The 23,044-nt window shown below is 57.4% G+C and overlaps 1 pseudogene; it reads right to left on the bottom strand.

The window, feature by feature from the left end:
• Window positions 1-23,044, bottom strand: part of LOC134433328 (titin-like) — a 57,353-nt pseudogene that overhangs the window by 28,943 nt on the left and 5,366 nt on the right.

A 23,044-nucleotide genomic window follows, 5' to 3' on the forward strand; every position in this document is an offset into this window, starting at 1 on the left:
ACGGGAATGTGCTGTGAACTGGGGGAAACTGGGGGCACTGGGGATCCCCACCCATGGGCACCCACTCGTGTGTGTGCTGCCACTAACAACTGCCCCTCTCCCTTCCCGTGGAGGGACAAAGATCCCAAAGGGCTGAGAGAAGAACAATTTCCTGAAAGAGCAACCAGAAAGAATAAAACCAACAGCAACAGCAACAAGGTTCTGAGTCCAAATCGTCACACATGGGCATATTTCCTGGGAAAGACATAGCAAGGAACAAACCTGATTTTTCCCCCTGCACGTTTCCTCCACCAGAGGAACCTGGCAGGACGCTGGACCTTCCTTGCTCTAATGGCCAAAGCAGCCTTCAGGAGGCTCTGGATTCTCTTGTCTCCTGTACCAAACCCCTCCTCTGCCGTGTTCCCCACACCAGGATCTCACAAAGTCCCTGTGGGGATTCCAGAGCCTCCCCCTTTCATAGGGCAGTCGGGGTAAGGCCATGGCACAGGGTGGGGTGTCAGAGACAGGAAAAGTTTGATGTCTGGAGATATTTTGTAACAGCTGTGTGTGGCAGGGGTAGGTCAGGCCTTGGTTCTGGAGAGACACGGCCCCGTCTGTCCATCAGTCTTTCAGCCATGGCACACAGGGACAGTGTGACGCACCAGGTCCTGAGTGGCTATGTGACCAGAAGTGCTACCTGGGGAGATGGCCCTTGGTGGCCCAACTGGCTTAAAAGGCAGAGCATGAGGTCGCCAAGTCTGTGACACTGACTCTTCTTGGCATGTCTGTCCCATCCACGCTGGAACCCAGGAGTGTGCCACTCATTTAAATGAGAAATATCTGCCAACAAAAGTGGGAACATTCCTGGAATGGAAAATTGGCCCAAGGTCAAAAACCATTTTTTGATTTCAAAGATGATGGGGCTTCCAGGCAGAACTGTAAGAAAAGGAATAGCAGCTCTTTACTAGGAAATTTATAAACCAGAATAGAACAAACAAGACAAATGCAGAATTTTCCCTCCTCCTCAGCGCTGTTGGTTTTTGTGGCAATTATAACCACAGCCAGGCAATAATTCCCTGACAATACCCACAACAGCTCTCTATGATCCCGGATGGAAGGAAGGCAGTGCCCAGGCAGGTCTCAGGTCCACAACATCACTTCTGGTCGCTTTACAGCCTTTCATTCCCTTTTCCTCCTTCAGCATCGGCACAGCAGCTCTGGGAATGTTGAAGTTCCCTGGGATGCTGAGGAAAGCTGGCGCTCGGTGCTGACTCTGCCAGGGCTCCTCAGATGGCTGCAGAGCACATTTGGAGTTCCTGCTGTTCCTGGGCCACTGCTGGTTCTGACACAGCAGCCCCAGGGGAGGAGGAAGAAGAGAGCAGAGGCACAGCCCTGAGGGCTCTGAACCTGCAACTGGACTACAGGTACAGCCCGGGCTGAGAGCAGTGTCTTGGGAGGGCAAGATGGGGCTAAATTGGAGCTGATTGGGCCAATGTCCCTGTGCTGCTCTGGGAGCTGCAGACCCTTAAGGGAGGTGTTGTAATTAAGGCTGGGGTCCCAAAGTTCAGCTATGCTCCTAAAGCATCCCTGTTCACAAACACACGGCTCTGCTGCCTCTCCTGGGGATTTTGGACTACACAAGGCAGCACTGGATACAATTTGGGGGTCGTGCAAAACACAGAGCACCGCTGCCTCTCCTGGGGATTTTGGGATCCTGGGGCTGAGGCAGGAGCGGCTGGAGCAGGGGGCACACAGGAACAGCACCTGGCCATGCTGGTGGAGCAGGAGTGCTGGGAATTCCGCAGGGTGCTCAGGGGAGGCCCATGGGGCTGGGCCATGGTGGGACACCACTTGCCATTCCTGCTCCACCCAGATTTTGCGACAGAGCAGTGACACCCATCGGGCTCCCAAACCTCTCAGGGCTCGGGCACAGCCTCACAGGAGGTCCCGGCCCAGGCCTTGGGGATGATTCAGGTGCTCTCTGGCGCGATCCCAACAAAGAGCAGCGATCCGGGAGCGGTCGGCACATCCTGAAGAAGCAGCCCGGGGCTGCTGGAGCCTGAGTGCTGCGGGCAAGGACGGTGTGAAGGAGCCAGGCCCTGCTCAGCCGGCACTGCCCCAAGAACGTCTCATCCTGCAGGGGCTCGGCAGCCTCTGGCGGTGCCGGCCCCGGGGCTGTCAGGGGGGTGCGGCCGGAGGGGCCGGGGGGCAGCGGCTGGGAGGGGCCAGGATGGAGGGACCGGGACTCCACAGGGGAGCCCCAAACGTGGAGAGAGAGAAACAGTGGAGGGGAGACCCCGGGACAGGGGGGAGCAGAGACCCTGCGGTGGAGTCTGCGGAAAGGAGGGACCGCAATGGTGGTCCCGGAGCACCGGGAAGGGGCCCAGCTGCCATCACACTGCGAGTGCCGGGACGGTCACGGGGTGTCCAAACCGACTGTGACAGCATGTCTGAAGCCACTGTGGAGATGTGTCGGGACCGAGCGTTGCCAGGGTAAGGCTCCCACAGCTCTGGGAAGTGGAGGGGTACCCTGGAAGGTGTGCAGAAGGGGCAGGGCAGAGCCCTGTCTATTCCCTATGCCTGGTGCAGGTGAGGAGGGCAGGGAAGGAGGAGCTTTGGGAACACCTGGAATCCAAACAGGATCGCTCCCCACAGCCCCATCATGGCCATAGGGCAGAGCCACTGCTCAATATTTCCCACATTTCCCTCTTGTCTGGCAGCCGAGCCAGAACCCAAACTTTCTTTCTATGACATTCCAAAGGCCTGTTCGTTTTGTTCAAGAAGGAGGACCCAGTCAGGTTGTTGAGCAGATTGTTGTGGCATTTGCAGTAGTTATCAGGCTCGCTTAGTCCCTTGAAGACAGGGATTAAATGATCAATTGCTGCATTTCCAGACTGGTTCCCTCACAGCTGCCTCTGCAGAGGTGGTTTCCAGCCAGCCCTGCTCTGGAAACCATCAAAGGCCCTCACAGAGCCACTGCTTGAGCTCCGTTTGGGTTTTGTCCTTCTTGCAGGGCTGAGCTAACCACAGGCAGGCCTTTTTCCACCCACAGAATTCTCACCTCTGCAGCAGCTCTAAGGCTACCAGAATCAAAGCCAAGGGGGCAGAGGAACCCTCGGGTGCTGGCTGCCACCTGGGGCTGGCCAGAGCAGGGCTGCGCACTGGCCATCCCTGTGCAGTGGGGCTGGGCCATGGCTGGGCCCCACCCTTGGATGGCCACTGGCTTCAAGGAGCAGGAATTTGGGAGCCCCTTCCTGGCTGGGGCTCCATTCCCCAGCTGCTCTTGCAGGCTCAGATCCTGCAGGGGATGAGCAAGAATGGAGAAATCTGGAGCGCCCTGGAGCTGCCATCCCCCAGGACAGGACCCCCTTGTCCAGCATGTGTCCCCCCTGGGACAGGATCCCCCCATCACAGAACACTCCCCTCCCCCCCCCATCTGACACTCAGCACAAACGGCCTCTTCCTTCTTCTGCAGGACAGAAAAAGTGAAAGTGTTGGGGCACAGAGTCAGACACCCCCATCCCCCACAGCCTCCCCAGCCCTGCCTGCAGACCCCTAACCCTTACTTGCCCCACTCTGGGGTTCCCCCAACCCCTTCTCTACTCAGTTGTTTCCCAGAATAATCAAGCAACAAACTGAAGCATTGTGAAATTGAGGGATCAAAGAGAGGAAATGGAAATGAAGAGTGGAAAAAGCCCCTGGGAGCTGGGGGCACACAGACTCAGAGCCCTTCAGAATCTCCCTGGTGTCACCCCCAGGCCATCGGCACACTTCGGGGGCTGTGCTGGGCTGTGGGTCACCCCAAAATCTGAGGCACTCAGGGAAGGGGCTCCAAGCCACAGACCCACCGAGCCACTGCCCATCTCTGGCACCCTCATTCCTCTGGGAACCCAGCCATGGGACCCCCATTCCTTCAGTCCCCCTGTCCTGGGGACCCCATCCCAGTACTCACATTCCCCAGGATCTCCATGGCCCAGAACCTCATTCCCAAGGAACCCTCTCCCATTCATTTCATCCCCAGAAATTCCTCTTCCCCCAGAACCTTGATTCTCCCAGGAACCCTCATGCCCACTGGATCCCTCATTCCCCTGGTACCCTCATCCCTAGGACAACCACCCCCTGACCCCAAATCCCTGGAGCCCTCATTGTTCTGGGACTTCCATCCCTGAGTTCCCCCAGCCCTGGGCACCCCCATTCCCATGGCACCCCCATCGCTGGTTACTCTCCCTCCCTTAGACCCCCATTCCCAGGGACCCCATCCCTGGGGCTCCCCATTCTCCTGGAACCGATCCCTGGCTCTCCAAACACCCTGTGCCCCTCACTCCTGCTAAGCCTATGTCCCACCTTCTGCCACTCTACTTGTCCCCATCCTGTCCCCTCCCTGCCCACAGCCGGTCCCCAGCTTGTGGTCACCCTGCCACCACCAGGTGCCACCTACACATGAGGAAGAGACCTGACCTTGCTTCCTTCCCATTTGGCCATAGAGCCACTACCCAGGAGACAGCCACCCTGGCAGCGAGTGACAGCCAGTGCACATGGCTGGGGACACCAGGATGGCCGGGAAGGTGGAGCTGCTCCTGTGGGGTGTGTGCCCTGGGCATGGACCTGAAACCCTGGGGATTGACCTCTGTGAGACAGAGACCAGTGGGGAGGGGGCACAGGGAGTGGGAGAACATGTCGGTCACTGAGGTGCGATTCTGCTGTGAGGACAAGGAGGGGCAGGCGTCCCTCAATGGGACTGTGCTGTCCCTTTCCCCTCTGCAGCTGAACCACAGTGGGCACTACTGCTGTGGGGGCTGGGTGAGCTCCAACGTGTCCTCGTGGGTGCTCTCAGCGCCGGTGACAGTGACAGTGCACGGTGAGCACCCCACGGCTAGAACTGCAATCTCCTGACACCCCCAAACCCACCTCCCAGCAGACTCAGAGTCACAGTCCTTAGCTCCCCTCTCCTGCCCTGAGCTCTCCTTTGTGCCAGTGCTGAAGGGTCCCCCAAGCCCACTGTGGGGTCCCTCCTGACTCTCAGCTGCCTCAGCACTCCCAGCCCCCTGTGGCCCCGCGCCCCCCTCCTGTACGCGTTCTACCAGGATGGGCAGGTGGTGGAGGGCCCACAGGGGTCCCTGCAGCTGCGGGTGCCCGCTGTGGGCGTCTCCCACTCAGGGAATTATAGCTGCCAGGTGCACCCCAAGGGGAGGGATCTGTGCGAAAGAGCAGTGCCCGGCTCCACGTCACGGTGCGCAGTGAGTGTGGGGATGGGCACGGGGAGTCCCCAGAGACCCCCCGGGTCCCCTTCCTTGGTACCTCCATGTCCCCCTGACACCTTTATTGTGCCCCTTTGCCTCCACCCTCAGACCCTTCACTCCTCTGTGGTGTGACTCCAATACCCAAAGTCCCCCATCACACCCATCCCCCTCATCCCTATCCCCTCAAACTGGCTGCCAGCCCCTCCCTGTGCCCTCAGCCTTGTCTCTGTTCCCACAGCGCCCATGGCCAATGCCACCATCACTTGAAGTCCCCCGTCACATCAAGTGCACGCAGGTGACAACGTGACCCTGCACTGCAGGTGGGCTCTGACCCTGTCACCTTCACCTGTCTGCACAATGGGCAGGAGGTGGCCCAAGGTCCCCTCCTGGAGCTCAGGGCTGTTGTGGGACATTCAGGCACCTGCCAGTGCGTGGGCACCAACCAGTTGGGACAGAAGGACACCAGGCTCTCAGCCCAGAGCTGGTCCTGGAGGTGACACCTGGCTCATCCTGGGTCACAGGTGGGGTCACATGGGGTCACCAGGGTGTTCAGGAACCCCAAGGTTCAAGGTGACCCTGGTGTGTCCCCTCTGTCCCCAGCAGTGGCTGCAAATGTCAGCAAGACCCTCCTGTTCCTGCTCCTGCTCCTGGCTGTCATCGGGGGCTGTCACTGGTGGCACCGCCAGGGTGGGTGACAATGGGGGGGGGATTGGGGTCCTGGAGTAAGGAGGAGGCCCCAGAGTGGAGGCAGAGATCAGCAGCACCGAGGGCACCTGATCTGGGGGACACTGAGCCTGCAGTGACCTCAGCTGGGGTTCCTGGGGATTTGGGGGGAATTTGGAGAGTCTTAGCTGTGCTCTAGGGCCATCCCCAGATGGGCTTTGAGGAACATTGTGGTGCATTGGGAGTTCCTGGAGGGTTTGGAGAGCTCCTAGAGGGCTGTGCAGGGATGTTGGAGGATCTTTGTGGGTCCTGTGGGAGTTTGGGGGCCCCCTCTCTGCCATGCTTGGGGTTCTGGGGGCTCAGAGGGTTGGGGGCACCAGGGGGACTGGGGGCACTGCGGTGTTGCAGAAGTTCCAGGAGGTACAAGAGTGATCAGAGTGTCCTGGGGGAATCAGGAGTCCATTGGAATTTGGGGCTGCAGTGGGGATATGGGGATCCTGTGGGTGGTTGGAGCTCCTGAGGTCCCAGGAAGGATCAGGGGTCCCGGTGTCCCCACAGTCACCCCCTTCCCTTCTCCTTGCAGCTGCCAGGAAGCTCCAGGAGAGGTGAGTGGGGGGCTCTGGCTGGGACTCCCCTCTCCCCCTCCCCAGACATGACACAGACCCCCCCCCCCATCCCCACAGGATCCCCTGGTAGTAAGGGGCAGTGCTGAACCCCCCACATCGTGGGCACCGAATGGGCAGACGGTGAGTACAAAGGGTGACAGTGACACGTCACCCGCGGGTGTCACCCCCACCCAGGTCCCCACAACCAGTGTCACTCTCAGGGCCCCCATGGGTCTCCCCCAGCCCTGCCCCACCTCGGGATCCACAAGTGACCAATGCGGAGCTGTCGGGACCCAATGAGGGACAATGGGACCCCTGTGACTACGATGACATGCTGTGAGGCTGGGGGCACTGGGGGTCCCTACCTCAGGGCACCCACCATGTGTCCCCCCAAGCTCCCATGGGTGCTCACCGTGTCTGTGGGGTGGCCACGAGTGGGGGGTCCCATGTGGGGCTGCCCAGAGCTGCCCGTTCCAGTGCTCCCAGTGCTCCCAGTACCCCCAAAGGCTCCCCATTCCCTTCCCCAGAGCCAGGAGGCACAGGACCCTTGTCCCTCCTATTGGATTCAAAATACAGCACTTTGATTAAACTGGGAGAAATGGTTTTTGTTTGTCCAGCTCTGTCAGTTCAGCTCAGGAAGGAGCCAGGTCCCTGTCAGGTTAAGGAGCAGATTGTTGTTGCTTTCTTTCCAGTAGACCTGGGGCTCTCTCAGTACCCTGGGGACAGGGGCAAATTGATAAATAGCTGCATTTCCTGTCTGGCTCCCTCCCAGCTGCCCCTGCAGGGTGGGTTTCCAGCCAGCCCTGCTCTGAAAACCATCAAAGGCCTTCACAGGCTCACTGCTTGTGTCACTCTGGCTTTTGTGCTTCTTGCAGGGCTGAGAAAACCACAAGAAGAACAAAACCCAAGAATTTTTTCCACCCACAGAATTCTCACCTCTGCAGCATCTCTAAAGCTGCCAGAATCAAAGCCAAGGGGGCAGGGGGGACCCTCAGGTGCTGGCTGCCACCTGGGGCTGGCCAGAGCAGGGCTGGGCAATGACCATCCCTGTGCAGTGAGGCTGGGCCATGGCTGGGCCCCACCCTTGCATTGACAGGGGTCCCCAGGATGTGCCACCCCCTGGACTGGTTTCATCCAGGTCACCCCCAGAACAAGATCCTGCCTGTGCAAGACCCCCCTGGATGTGCCCCCCCCAGGACAGAACCCCCTTCCTTTCCCATCTGACTCTCAGCACAAATGGCCTCTTCCTGCTTGTCCAGGAAAAGGAAAGTGAAAGTGTTGAGGGAGCACAAGCAGACATCCCCCAAAGCCTCGCCACCCTTCCCTGCACCCCTCACACCCCATTTTTCCCCTCCCCTGGGTCCCCCCAACCTGTTCCCTACTCAGGTGCTCCCCAGGATTGCTGAGCCAGGAACTGGGGCTGAGGGGACCTGGCACAAAAATGAGGAAAATAATGGAAATAGAGAAATAAAGAGAGGTAAAAGTCAAGAGCAGGGGAGGGACAGAGTTAGAGCTATCCAGAACCCCCATGTGATGCTTGCCCAGAAAACAAGCAGCGTGGGTGGGCAGTGCTGGGCCCTGGGTCACCCCAAAATCTAAGGCGCCCCAGGGAAGGAGCTGTTACCCCCGTGCCCCCCCACCCCCAGCCACTGCCTGTCCCTGGCACCCCCTTTCCCCTGGGATCCCAAACATGGGCATCCCATTTCTTTCAGTCGCTCCTTCCCTGGAGTCCCCATCTCCGGACTGCAATTCCCCAGGATCTCCAACACCAAGGAACGCCCTCCTGGTTAATTCCAGCCCTTGGGACCTCCCTTCCCTTGGGGACATTCATTCCCCCAGGACCCCCATTCTCACAGAGCCCCCATTCTCACAGAGCCCTCCTTTCCCCTGACACCCTCATCCCTTGGCCACCACCTCTTGATCACTGGAGGCCAAGTTGTTCTTGGACCCTCATTCCTGAGTCTGAGTCCACCCAATACTTGGGGCGCCAATTTCCATGGGATCCCATCCTGGTAATTCCAGATCTGAGGACACCCCTTCCCTTGGGGACATTGATTCCCCCAGGACCCCCAATCTCACAGGGCCCCCATTCTCACAGGGCCCCCTTTTACCCTGGCACCTACATCCTTGGCCACCATCCCATGATCAGAAATCCCTGGAGGCCACATTGTTCATGGACCCTCATTCCCGAGTCTGAGTCTACCTAACCCTTGGGATCCCCATTCCCCTGGGACCCCATCCCTGGGCACCCCATTCCCATGGACGCCCATCCCTGGCTCCCTACACAGCCTCAGTTTCAAAATTCTGGCCACACCATGTCGCACCATCACCCCCATGTCTCACAAGGTCCCCACCCTGCCACCATCCTGTCCCCACCCTGCCCCCATCCTGTCCCCACCCTGCCCCCACCAAGGGCCACCTACACATGGGGACAAGACGTGACCTGGCTTCCTTCCCCTTAGTCCAAAGAGCTGCCAGCCAGGGGAGCGGTGGCCACAGCAGCGAGTGACAGCCAGTGCACAAGGCTGGGGACACCGGGATGGCCGGGAAGGTGGCGCTGCTCCTGTGGGATGAATGCCCCGGGCACGGGCCTGACACCACGGGGATGGGCCCTGGTGAGGCAGAGACCAGTGGAGGGGAGCGGGGGCACAGGGGAGCTGCAGGGTTCCCTGAGGTCCCCAATGCCAGGAGAGTCAAGGCATGAGGTGACCAGGGTCGTGGGGAGGCTTTAGGGACAGGAGAGGGGGTTAAGGAACATGGGGACAATAACAGGGGGATGGAATTTAGGGAGGCATCGTGGGACTGGTGAAGATGTGGGGACATGAACAGGGTGCCTGGGGGACCAGGACAGGAATTAGGGGAAAAGCACTGTGCAGATGGGCCCTGGGTACAGAGACCATGGGACTGGTGGGGGTGACCTGTGCCAGCATGAGATGGTCCTGGCATCGCCATTCCCACGGTGTCCACGGTGTCCCTTTGTCCTGCCTCAGCCTAAGGTGGCCCTGGAGCCCCAGTTCCTGAGAGGTCTGTGCCACTCTGGTGTCCCCACAGGAGAAATCTGGGAGTGATGCCAAAACCCGAGCTCTGGTGCTGCTGTAACTAAAGAGCCACCCCCACTGAGTCCTGTCCCTTCTCCCTTCCAGCCCAGACCCTCGGCTTTGCTGGTGAGTCCTCAGAGGATGCCATGGCCCAACCCTGCTGTCCCCAGCCCCACGCTGGTCCTGGCAGGCTGGTGTCCCCTGTCACCAGCAGGCACTCAGACCACCTGGATCATCGTGGAGCCCCCCTGGACGCCGGCGGTTCTGTGGGACCGGGTGACACTGACCTGCCAGGGCTCGGGGACCTCCAGTGCCACCACCTGCTACAAGGATGGGCGGCGCTGGGGACAGCAGGGACATGACCGCCTCACTGTCACTGAGAATGGCACCTATGAGTGTAACAGAACCGGCACTAGGCTCAGCCTCCCCGTGAGAGTCTCTGATGGTAAGAGGGGTTTGAGTGTCCCCAGCCTGGCACTTGCGGGGACCTCAAGGGCTCTGGGTGGGCTGCGCTCCATGGGTCACCTCCTCTGTGACCAGAGCCCATCCCCTGCATATGGGGACATCCCAAAGCATGCCAGTGTGGAGGGGCCCCTGTATTGGAATTGGGGACCTCCAGTATGCTGGCTGTGACCCACTAGGGGGGTCCCTATTGGGTGGTGCCTTCAGGACCCTCCAAGGCCTCCTGATGCTACAGGACCCACTTGTTCCCCAGACTGGCTGGTGCTGCAGGTGCCGGCACGGCCACTGCTGGAGGGGGACACGGTGACACTGCGCTGCCGGGACCGGCGGAACAACCTGGGCACCTGGGTGTCCTTCTACCATGAGGAGAAGCAGCTGGTGGAGCTCCGAAATGGGACAGAGCTGACCCTGTTCCCTCTCCAGCTGCACCACAGTGGGCGCTACCGCTGCAGGGGCTGGCTGAAAGACAGGGAGTGGGTGATGTCCGTGCCGGTGACAGTGACAGTGCATGGTGAGAACCCCACAGCTTCCACCCCAACACCCCCACAGCCCCTCCCCAAGGACTTGGGGTCACTGTCCCCACTGCCTCCAATCTCCTGCCCTGAGCTCCTCCCAGTGCAGGTGCTGGAGGGTCCCCCCGAGCCATCCTTCAGCTCCCCCTGACTCTCAGCTTCCTCAGCACCCCCAGCCCCCTGTGGCCCCAAGCCCCCCTCCTGCATGTGTTCCACAGGGACAGGCAGGTGGTGGGGGGCCCTCAGGGGTCCCTGCAGCTGCTGGTCCCCACCATGGGGGTCTCCCACTCGTGGAATTACAGCTGCCAGGTGCACTCTGAGGGGGGACCGTGCGGAAGAGCAGCACCCGGCTCCGCATCACAGTTTGCAGTGAGTGTGGGGATGGGCACAGGGCCCCCCACATGCTCCTAGGGACCCCTGCCTGGGCACCTCCATGACCCCCAGAGACCTTTCTTGGGTCCTTCCGCCACTCCCCTTGTCTCCACAAATCCATCGCTTAGCCCTGTCCCCACTATCCCCGATCACACTCATCCCCTCCCATCCCTATCCCCCCACATCGGCTGCCAGCCCCTCCCTGTGCCCTCAGCCCTGTCTGTGTCCCTGCAGTGCCTGTGGCCAATGCCACCATCATACCCGGTCCCCTGTCACACCAGGTGCATGCAGGTGACAATGTGACCCTGCGCTGCTCGGTGCAGGTGGGCTCAGCCCCTGTCACATTCACCTGGCTGCACAATGGGCAGGAGGTGGCTCAGGGGCCCCTCCTGGAGCTCAGGGACTTCGATATGGAACATTCAGGCACCTACCAGTGCATGGCCACCAACCAGCTGGGACAGGACGGGCACCGTGTGTTCCAGGCACTGAGCCCTGAGCTGGTCCTGGAGGTGACACCATGGGGACACAGGGTCACAGGTGGTGTCACACGGGGTCTCCAGGGAGTGCACGATCCCTGGGGTGATGGGCGATCCTGATGTGTCCCCCTCTGTTTCTTGCAGTGGCCGCAGGTGTCAGTGGAGCCCTTTTGTTCCTGCTCCTGTTTGTGGGTGTCATTGTAGCCTGGCACCGGTGGCACCGTGTGCGTGGGTGACAATGGGGGGGGACGGGGGTCATGGAGAGACATTGGAAGGCCCCCAGAGAAAGGGGGCCATAGGGCAGCACCCACAGCCCCTGACCAGGGAGGGGCTCAGCCCCCAGTGACCATGGCTCAGAGGCCTGGGGAGCTGTTGGAGGGTCCTGCAGGGATTTTGGGGGGTCTATCAGGGGTACCCCTCCCTGCCAGGCTCAGAGTTCTGGGGGCTAAGGGTGTTGGTGCAAGTGGGGTGGGTCAGGGATACTGGGGGGGCTACAGGTATACTGGGGGGGCTTGGGGAGAATTGTTTGTCTGGTGGTGGTTCAGCATTCCCAAGGGTGGATGGGGGCCCCTGGGTCTCCAAAGTCACCTGTCCGGTTTTCTTTGCAGATGCCAGGAAGCACCAGGAAAGGTGAGTGCAGCCTCCAGCCATGATACACCTTTTACCCAAACCCCCAGCACCTCCCATCCCCTTCCACACACCCCCTTGTTCCCACAGGCCCCCCTCAGACCTCCTGGCACCCCCAGTGAAGGATCCTCACACGACGTACATGGAGCTGCAAAGGCAACCATGGGAACCCAGCGACATCTATGGTAATCTACACCAAAAGTTGTGATCCTCTGGGAAGCGGGAGGAACTGGGTGACTCTGGGGGTGCTCCCTCCATGCCTCCTGTGGTTACCCATCCTTCCAAGGGAGGTGGTCATGGGTCAGGGGAAGGCTACACAGGGCACCCTGTGCTCCCCATTTCCTCTCCCTGTACCCACAAGGGCTCCCCCATCCCTTTGCTGGTACCTGCAGGGGCTCCCCAGCCCCGTCCAAGTGCCCAAGTACCCTCAGGGAGTGCCCCATTCTCTCCCCACACTGCTTGCAGTACACACAGGGCTTCCCCATTCCCCCTCCCACTACCCCTGTCCCATCCTGCTGTAAAAGGGGGAACTGGGGAGGATTCTTGCTGAAAGGTTTCTCAGATGAAAATGAAGCAAAAACTTGGCGATATTATATCTGAGAACTGTTTATTGATAAAGGAAGATAAGCATTCACACTGAAGGAGGAGGGAAGGGAGTAGAAAGGGAAAAGGATAGAGAGAGAAACAAAAGACAGGGACAGCGTTACCACAAGAAGCCCGGGTGCTCTGTGGGCATCAGCTCGGCGTATGGAGTGTGTGTGCTGCAAGCCAGGGCGAGCCCACATTGCTTTTGTGATTGTCTGGGCGTGATTTCCAAGGATGGCACCTGCGTGTCTCTGGCACGGGCGAGCGATGGCTGCAGGCTGGCTGCTGCAGGCTGGCGGCGGGCTGGTGCTGCGGCACTGGTGAGTCTGGGCTGGCTGTGGGGGCTGGGGCTGCGGTGGGCAGGTGCAACAGGCTCGGTGCTGTGGGCAGCGTGGGAAACGCGGCAGAGGCGGTGGTGGGGGGGGGTGCAGGCAGCATCTGCTCCATTGGGGAAAGCAATGAAGGAATGTCCAGGACATGCAAGCATGAGCTGCCTCGGGGAAGCAGCAAAGCAGGGAAGAATGGATGCAGGCAGGGAAGAAGGACCACCAGAGGAAAAGGCAAGGGAGTGGAGTGTCGATGATATTTTTACCTGATGTCCAGGAGGAATGATGCAACTTACCCCATCTTATCAGAAGGCTTATTAAGTACTTTATTATACTATATTATTCTATACTATACTACAATACATCTAAACTGAATCTGCCAAGCACTCAACTGCACTCCACTGATCACAATCTCATGACTGTCAGCTGACAGTCCAGACACACACAGACCTGGATTCAATTGGTCACTGAATCAAAGCACTCCCAACAGAATCCAATTAACAATTCCCTTCAGGTAGACAATCTCCCACAATGCATTCAACTTGGGAACAAGACAGGCGCAGTAAATGAGATAAGAATTGTTTGGATCATGCTTTGCCTCTCTCACTGCTTTCTCCCAGGTTCAGAGAATGTCAATCCCACAGGGGAGGATGGCCAAGCTGACCCTCTGAGCGTGCCCCTGATCCCTCCAAGAAACCCAAAGCAAAACACTCCTGTTGTGTCACAGTTTGCTGCTTTTATTTGCAAAGGCTCCTCCCACAGCACAATTTCCCAGCCATTTTTCCCAGCCATTTTTCCCGGGCATCTCTCCCACCAGCCAGTGGGGGTCACTCACAGCCCAATCACTGAAGCTTTCTCTCCCGATTCTCTGTTGTGTGAAGCCTTGCCAGGGACAGGGTTCTTAGCACATGTACAATCCACAGAGTCATTTTTCACCTCCTGTGTAGCATATGTTGAAACATAAATCCAAATCAGATTTGTTCCTCCTAACCCCCATGTGCTTAGTGGCTCTGCAGTCCCCCTCCCAGTGCTCCCACTAAGGTGGCTTACTGGTGCCCATCCCAGTTCCAAGGTGGCACAGCACCTGGTTCCCTGCTCCTGGGAAAAAAATGCAATTTTTTGGTTAAACTGGCAGAAATGGTGTTTCTTTGTTCAGCTCTGTCAAGGAAGCTGAACAAAGTAGGAACCTTCCTTGAAATGGAAAATACAATCACCTTCTCTCTGAACTATTGTAACTTTGAAATTATGGGGCTTTTCGGCAAAGATGTGGGAGCAGGAATAACAGTTCTTTACTAGTATGTGTTGTGAGAAACAAGTTAATGTAAGTAGACTTTCATGTGATATTATACAAATTGATATTGCATTATTGATTGTATTGTTGATTAAATATTGTGATGTTGTTGGGACAGTGATGTGTATTGTGGAGTGGCTGATGTTGGGGTGGCCATCCAAGGGTGGGCCCAGCCATGGCTCAGCCCCACTGCACAGAGATGGCCATTGCCCAGCCCTGCTCTGCCCAGCCCCAGGTGGCAGCCAGCACCTGAGGGTCCCCCCCTGCCCCCTTGGCTTTGATTCTGGCAGCTTTAGAGCTGGATGGGAAATTGAGGAGAGCCATTCCCAGCAGCATTTAAGGAGCAACTTCCTCTGATAAATCCCTTTTTTTGGGAATGTGGAAGGGGTTCCACCCAGAGCAGGAGGTTCTGACATTTCCCACTACAGGATAGAAGAGCTTCTTTTTACTTCATTCCATGGGAAGGTTACCATGGGAAAAGCTTTGGATTCAGTGGGTGGAAGCTGGAGGTTGTCTTTCTTATGGAATTCCTCTACCACCCCTTTTCCAGGGAGTTGGGAAGAAACTCCTCAGCCCAGTGCAATATTCCCTGGTGTGAGAGTTTGTCAGAATTTTCCCTCATCTGCCTCACAATTGTCCTTGGGAGATCACTGAAGAGAAGACCCCCCCGTCTATATCTGGTTCTGAAGGAGAAAAGTCACATGCCATGGGCCTTGAGACCTGAAAGCTCAGTGTTAAGCTATTGTTTCCACAAGTACGTTTGCTGTATGCTAAGAAGGGGCACCATGCTCTGTTTGCAACAATAGCAGCTTTGGAAGCTGTCCAACCTCTCGCCCTGGCTGGACTTCTCCTGAGTTTCGGGTGGTCTCCCACAGAAGACCCTCATCTGTTTTACAACCACCATGACAGACAGACAGAGATGTGAGAAGCTTTTCCATCAAGGACTGAGACATGAAACTCCTAAAAGGCTCCTCTTCTCCTTCCTAGGACTGGGACGGAAACCCCAGCCCGGGGGAGGTGTGTGGGGGAGGCAAGCTGACCAAAGTGAGATGTTTGCCTGCAGATTGTGACCACTGGAGCAAGAAAACAATGGCTCTCATTTACTGTTGAGAACATGGACTACCTGTTACATCTGTTCCCTATTGTATCTGTTTCCCCCCCTCACAATTTTCAATAATAAAAACCTCTGAATTAGCTACAGCCTTTGATATCTTCCCAGCGTAGCAGATGGACCCTCGACTGGACTGCACCAAGGGACTTTGTCACTGTGTTGGTAGCTATATCCCCTCTCTCTCTCTCTCTCTCTCTATATATATATATCTTTTTCTCTCCCTTAATCTCTCTATCACGTTTTTGCTGTGATTATTTCAATAAAACTGCATTTGTTTTGATTATCACTGCAAACACCCTCGTACCGTGTTGGTTTTTTGCACTCTGAAATCATTCCTACGAACCATCAGGTCATCTGTCCACTAGGACGGACCCTGACACCTGGATATAATGAAGGCAGTGTGGAAAACATCTCATCCACCAGCTGGGCCGGGATCTGAAATTCTTCTATTGGGAAAAACAGAGCTGCTGGCAAAGGATGGCACATCCTGGAATCTAGGAATCTTCCATTGGGAAGAGCAGAGCTGCTGGCAAAGTGTGAGGATGAAGCAGAATTCCCATCACTCCAACATGGATGAGCAAGGGCCCCATGACACGGAAAACATTCTGGGGTTCCTGTTCTGACAGGGATTGAATCATTTCCCACCAGGATTTGGGAAAATTCCCTGACTTGGGGTCCGTCAAGGGAGTTCACTCTGAGGAACTGGGCAAGGAGCATCCTGGAGATGGAGATCCCTGGGGATGGAAGGTGTGCATGAAGGATGCAAGAAATTACAGAATCACAGAATTTCTAGGTTGGAAGAGACCTTTAAGATCAACGAGTCCAACCCATGTTCTAACACCTAAACTAGATCATGGCACCAAGTGCCACATCTAGTTCTTTTATAAACACATTGAGGGATGGTGACTCCACCACCTCCCTGGGTAGATGATTCCAGTATTTGACCACTCTTTCTGTGAAAAACTTCCTCCTGAATTCTAGCCTATATCTCCCTTGGTGCAGCTTGAGACTGTGTCCTCTTGTTCTGTCCGTTGTTGCCTGGAGAAAGAGACCGACCCCCAGCTCACCACAGCCACCCTTCAGGAAGTTGAAGAGGGTGATACGATCACCTCTGAGTCTCCTTTTCTCTAGGCTGAACAACCCCAGCTCCCTCAGTTGTTCCTCATACGGCTCGTGCTCCAAGCCCCTCACCAGCCTTGTTGCTCTGTTTTGCGGAGAAAAGAAGAAACTTCACAACTTTATAAAAGTTGTAAAGCCCGGTATGCCTTTGTTATGACGCGCGTGCGTCATCAGATGTAAGCCTCCCCAAAAGGCATGCATACCCCTGAGGATTTCAAGTCTCCTTTTATCCCCCTTCCAAATACATATGCATACAGTATCACAATTGGTTGATACATATTCATTCCGCGTGACATTTTTCGCCAGTTCTTCTTTATCAAAGGAATTCCTAGGTCGGGGGCAAAACAACCATGTGGTCATTTCTGTTTTTCTTTCTCTGTCTCCTCGTTTCTGTTTTTCTTTCTCTGTCTCCTCGCTGTCTCCGGCATGCGAGTTTTTCCTTCAGCTTTGGCCTCACAGACTTTTCACCTCTCCTAGACACTTCACCTAATTCAAAATGGATCTCTACTCCGTCTCAGTGTCACCCGGTCCCACAGCACCGCCGGCCTCCAGGGGGGCTCCACCAGGAGCTGGGTGGTCTGGGCACCTGTGGGTGACAGGGGACAACAGCCTGCCAGGGCCACCATGGGTCTGGGGACAGCAGGGTGGGGCCATGGCATCCCCTGAGGACTCATTAGCGAGTCTGAGGGTCTGGGCTGGAAAGGAGAAGGGACAGGGCTGGGTGGGGGTGGCACTGCAGGGACAGAGACACATGGGGCACAGGGTGTGGGGACTGTCCCTAACTGTCCCCATGGAGTCAGCAGCTCTTGTGGGAAAGTGTGTCTGGGTGGTCCCCAAAAGATTTGGAGAGTCAGGGGGACATGTCTGTGTCACAGCCACCCTTGCACCACATCCCTGTGGCACAGACACCTTGGGAACAGGGACACCGAGGCCACTCTGGGCTGAGGCAGAACATGGGGACACTGTGGACACCCTGGGCACAAGGACACCACAGACACAGCCTATGCTGGCCCAGGTCGCCCCCACCAGCTCATGAAACCATCCCCATTAGCCCATCCCCATGGCCACATCCTCACCTTTCTTGTCCCCTTCTGTCCCTTCATCCCAGTTCCCTTGTCCCTATGCCCAGAGCTACCTGAGCCCAAAGGTGCCAGTCCCCACATTCCTGTCCCCATCCCCAAATTCCTGCCCCCTCTTCCAGTCCCCAAAGCCACCCTGCATCCCCAGTCCTACCAGTGTCCACTGTGGGTAACATGGACTGGCATTGCTGGCATTGGGGAACTGCAGCCCCCCTGTACCCCATCCCCGGGATGTCAGGCCCATGCCCGGGGCACTCACCCCACAGGAGCAGCGCCACCTTCCTGGCCATGCTGGTGTCCCCAGCCATGTGGACTGGCTGTCACTCCTTACCAGTGCGGCTGTCCCCTGGGTGGTGGCTCTTTGGCCAAAGCGGAAGGAAGCGAGGTCAGGTCTCATCCTCATGCATAGGTGGCACCTGGTGGGGGCAGGGTGGCCACAAGCTGAGGACAGGCTGTGGGAAGGGTAGGGACAGGATGGGGACAAGGCTGGATGGGACACAGTGGGACATGGGGTTCCTAGGAATGAGGGGCTCAGTGACTTTAGGGAGCCAGGGCTGGGTGTCCAGGGGAATGGGGAGTCCCAGGGATGAGGTCCCTGGGAATGGAGGTCCTGAAGAGGGGGAGTCACCAGGGATGGGGTTGCCATGGGAATGGGGTTCCCCAAGCATGTGGGGACTCAGGGATGGGAGTCCCAGGGGAATGTGGGCTCCAGGGATTTGGGGTCATGGGATGAGGATACTGGGGGAATGAGGGGTCCTATAGTAATGAGGGTCCTGGGAAAATCAAGGTCCTGGGGAAAGGAGGATTTCAGGGGATGGAATGAACCAGAGAGAGTTCCTTAGGAGGGAGGCTCTGGGCCATGGAGATCCCGGGGAATGTAAATATTGGGATAGAGGTCCCAGGCAAGGTGGGACCTAAGAAATTGGGTACCCTTGATTTGATTTCCAGGGGTATGGAGGTCCCAGGGATAGGCAGTGGCTGGATGGACCCATACATCCCAGCTCCTTCCCAGAGTGCCTCAGATTTTGGGTGATCCAGGGCTCAGCACAACCCCAGAAGTTGCTAGCAGACTGGATGTGACTCCAGACAGATTCTAAGGGGCTCCAGGCCTGTGGAGCTGCTGCAGAGTTGAGAATTCTATCGGAGAAAAAGCCCAGCCTGTGGTTTGCTCAGCCCTGCAAGGAGCACAAAACCCAAAGAGATCCCAAGGAGTGGCTCTTTTGAGCCTTTGATGGTTTTCAGAGCAGGGCTGGCTGGAAACTGCCCATGCAGTGGCAGCTGAGAGGGAATCAACCCGAATATGCAGCAATTGTTCATTTGTTCCTCTTGGTAAGGCACCCAGAGAACCATAAAACTACTGTGCAATCCACCACACTGAGCTCAGCAACTTGACTCAGACTGTCTTTGAACTAAACCTGCAGCCTTCTGCAACCTCATGGAAAGAATGCTTGGGTTCAGGTCGTGGCCACCAGACAAGATTGAAAATTGTGGAAATACTGTGCAGGGGCTCTGCCTGCACCCATGGTGGGGCTGTGGGGAGTGACCCTGTGTAGATTCCAGGTGTCCCCAAAGCTGCTCCATCCCTGCCCTACTCACCTGAGTTATAGGCAGATGGTTTGCAGGAATTGTGGCATAAAGCCATCAGAGGTGCTGCTGTGGACCTGAGACCTGCCTGGGGTCAGGCACTGCCTTCCTTCCATTCGGGATCATGGAGAGCAGTCACAGATGTTGTGCAGAGCGTGTGTCTGGCCCCGGGACACTGCTACGCTGCCAGTGGGCACTGGGATCCAACCTGCTGCCTTGGTGGCTTCTGCCTGCTGCCGGTGGTGGTGCTGGGAGCGATTAGTGCCCGTGAGTTTGCAAAAGGAGCAATTTCCCTTCCTGCCTCCCGTCTGAGGCCGCCATGGCCCCTGAGGGGATGGAGCTGGACCGGGGCGCCCCCCGCTGGCTGGGAGTACTCCCTGCAGCGCCCCCTACTGACCGTGGTTATAATTGCCACAAAAACCAACAGTGCTGAGCAGGACGGAAAGTTCTGGGTTTGTGTTGTTTGTGTTGTTTGTTCTGTTCTGGTTTATAAATTTCTCAGTAAAGAGCTGTTCTTCCTTTTCCTACAGTTCTGCCTAGAAACCCTGTAATGTTTGAAATTAAAGAGACTTTTAGGCATGGGTCTTCTTTCTATTCTTGGAAGATTCACACTTTCTTTGACAGATATTCCTCATTTAAATGAGTTTTCAGTTCCTGGGTTCCAGCATGAATGGGACACACACACCAAGAAAGTCAGGGTCAAGGACTTGACCACCTCATGCTCTTAAAAGTCAGTTGGGCAACCAAGAGCCCTCTCCCCAGCTGGCATTTCTGGCCACCTGGCCACTCAGGAGCTGGCTTTGGCAGAGCGTCACCCTGTCCCCGGTGTACAATGGCTGACAGACTGATGGACAGATGGAGCACTGTCTCACCAAAAGCAAGGCCTGACCCACCCCTGCCAAACGCAGCTGTTCCAAAATGACTCCAGACATCAATCTTTTCCTATCTCTGATACCCCACCCTGTGCCATGGCCTGATCCTGACTGCCAGGGCAAAGGGGGAGGCTCTGGAATCCCCACAGGGCCTTTGTGACACCATTGTGTGGGGAACAGGGCAGAGGAGGGATTTGAGATAGGGGACAAGAGAATCCAGAGCCTCCTGAAGGCCACTTTGGCCATCAGAGCAAAGTAGATCCTGCCAGGTTCCTCTGGTGGAGGAAACGTGCTGAGGGAAATGTCTGGGGTTTGCTCCTTTTCACTGGATATCCCTGGAAACTGTTTCTTTTTTGACAATTTGGACTCTGAACCTTGGTGCTGTTGGTTTTTTTCTCTGGTTGCTGTTTCAGGAAATTGTTCTTCTGTCAGCCCTTTGGGATCTTTGTGCCTCCATGGGGAGGGGCACTTTTTAGTGGCAGCACACACACGAGTTGGTGCCCATGGGTGGGGACCCCCAGTGCCCCCCAGTTCCCCACAGTATCATGGCACAACCTCATTGATGTCCCTGGACTCCCGTGGTCACTCCTGGTGTCCCCACAGCTCCACGTATGTCACCTGGTGATCCTGGAGTGTGGTGGCAAGGGGAGACACTGCGAGAGACCCAGGCTGTGGGATCTGGATGGGGTGACACTCGTGGGTGATGTGTCCCTCTGCGTGTGTCCCTCCCGTACTCTACTCACCCCCTGCCCTCTTGGTGACAACGACGTGGGCATACAGCACCTCCCCCTCCAGCAGCTCCCAAGTCGACACCTGCAGCACCAACCGGGCTGCAGGAGAGAGGGATCCTTTCAAACCGGGTGTCCCGTTTGCATGGGGATCCACCCGTGGAGTCACACCCAAATCAACAGGGATTCCCAATTCCAACACAGGGCTCCCCCCACCCCGGGGTACACTGGGATGCTCACAATGGACTGTCACTTTCACCGGCACTGGCTCCTTCCAGCCCCAGGACCTCACTCAGCCCCCACAGTGGTAGTTGCCGCCTTGGCTCAGCTGCAGATGGGACGGGGACAGCTCTGTCCCATTGCGGAGCCACGCTACTTTCTTCCCCTTGTGGTAGAAGGACACCAAGCTGACCAAGCTGTTCCACCTGCCCCAGCAGCGCAGTGTCACCGTGTCCCCCTCCAGCAGCACCCACGCTGGCAACTGCAACACAACCCAGTCTGGGGACAGAGGGGTCCTGACACATCACAGAGATCTGGAGGGTGCCCATATCACCGGGACATTGGTTCCATTGGGTCACACCCAGCCCATCATGGGTCCAAGGTTTCAACACAGGGGTGCACCATACTGAGAAACTCTGGGATGTCCCCAGAGCAGAGGATGGGCTCTGCTCTTACAGGAGGTGACCCATGGAGCTGAGCCCACCCAGAGCCCTTGGGGTCTCTGTGGGTGCCAGGCTGGGGACACCCAAACCCCGCTCACCGTCTGAGACTGTCACAGGGGGGCTGAGCCCAGTCCCGGGTCTGTCACATGTGTAGGTGCCACTCTGGGTGACAGTGAGTTTCTCAGGTCCCTCCTGCCACCAGCGCTGCCCATCCCTGCACCAGGTGGTGGCAGCGGCGGTTCCCAAGCCCTGGCAGGTCAGTGTCACCAGGTCCCACAGCAATGCTGGTCTTCAGGGGGGCACCATGAAGAGCTGAGTGCTCTTGGCACCTGTGGGTGACAGGGGACAACAGCCTGCCAGGGCCACCATGGGGCTGGGGACAGCAGGGTGGGGACATGGCATCCCCTGAGGACTCACCAGCGAGGCTGAGGGTCTGGGCTGGAAGGGAGAAGGGACAGAACTTGGTGGGGGTGGCACTGCAGGGACAGAGGCACAGGGACATGGGGTGCACGGACTGTCCCTAACTGTCCCCATGGAGTCAGCAGTTCTTGTGGGAAATTGTGTGTGGGTGGTCCCCAAAAGATTTGGAGAGTCAGGGGGACATGTCTGTGTCACAGCCACCTGTGCACCACATCTGTGTGGCACAGACACCTTGGGAACAGGGACACTGAGGCCACCCTGAGCTGAGGCAGACAGAACATGGGGACACTGTGGACACTCTGGGCACGAGGGCACCACAGACACAGCCCATGCTGGCCCAGGTCATCCCCCACCAGCTCATGATCCCATCCCCAAGGCCACATCCTCACTGTTCTTGTCCCCTTCTGTCCCTTCATCCCCGTTCCCTTGTCCCCATCCCCAGAGCTCCGTGAGCCCAAAGGTGCCAGTCCCCCATTTCTGTCCTCACATCCCCATTCCCAATTCCTGCCCCCTGTATCAGTCCCCAAACCCACCCTACATCCCCAGTCCCACCAAAGTCCACTGTGGGTAACATGGACTGCCTCTGCTGGCATTGGGGACCTCAGGGGACCCCTCCACCCCCTGTGCCCCCTCCCCATCCCTGGGATGTCAGGCCCATACCCGGGGCACTCACCCCACAAGAGCAGCACCACCCTCCCGACCATCCCGGTGTCCCCAGCCATGTGGACAGGCTGTCACTTGCTGCCAGGGGTGGCTGTCCCCTGGGTGGTGGCTTTTGGATTAAGGGGAAGGAAGCGAAGTTATGTCTGTCCTCACGTGTTGGTGGCCCTTGGTGGGAGCAGGGTGGCCACAAGCACAGGATTACGGGGATGTGACCTTGGGGACAGGCTGTGGGAAGGGTGGGAACAGTGTGGGGACAAGGCTGGGCTGCACACAGTAGTACATGGGGTTCCCAGGAGTGGGGGGCTCAGAGGGTTTGGGGAACTGGGGAGGGGGTCAGGGGAATGGGGGGGTCGCAGAGGAATGGGGTCCCTGGCAATGGGGAATCACTGACGATGGGGGGGCCATGGGAATGGGGGTCCCTAGGGCAGGAGGGCCACAGGGATGGGAGTCCCAGGGGAACGTGGGCTCCATGGACTGGGGTCATGGGGTGGGTATGCTGGGGGAATGAGGGTTCCCATGGGAATGGGGGTCCTGGGAGAATCAAGGTGCTGGGGGAAGAGAGATTACAAGGGATGGAATGGACAGGAGAGGGTTCCTTGGGAATGGGGTGCTGGGTAATAAAGATCCTGG

Source organism: Melospiza melodia, unplaced genomic scaffold (genome assembly GCF_035770615.1).
Source record: "Melospiza melodia melodia isolate bMelMel2 unplaced genomic scaffold, bMelMel2.pri scaffold_18, whole genome shotgun sequence".
Taxonomy (NCBI): domain Eukaryota; kingdom Metazoa; phylum Chordata; class Aves; order Passeriformes; family Passerellidae; genus Melospiza; species Melospiza melodia.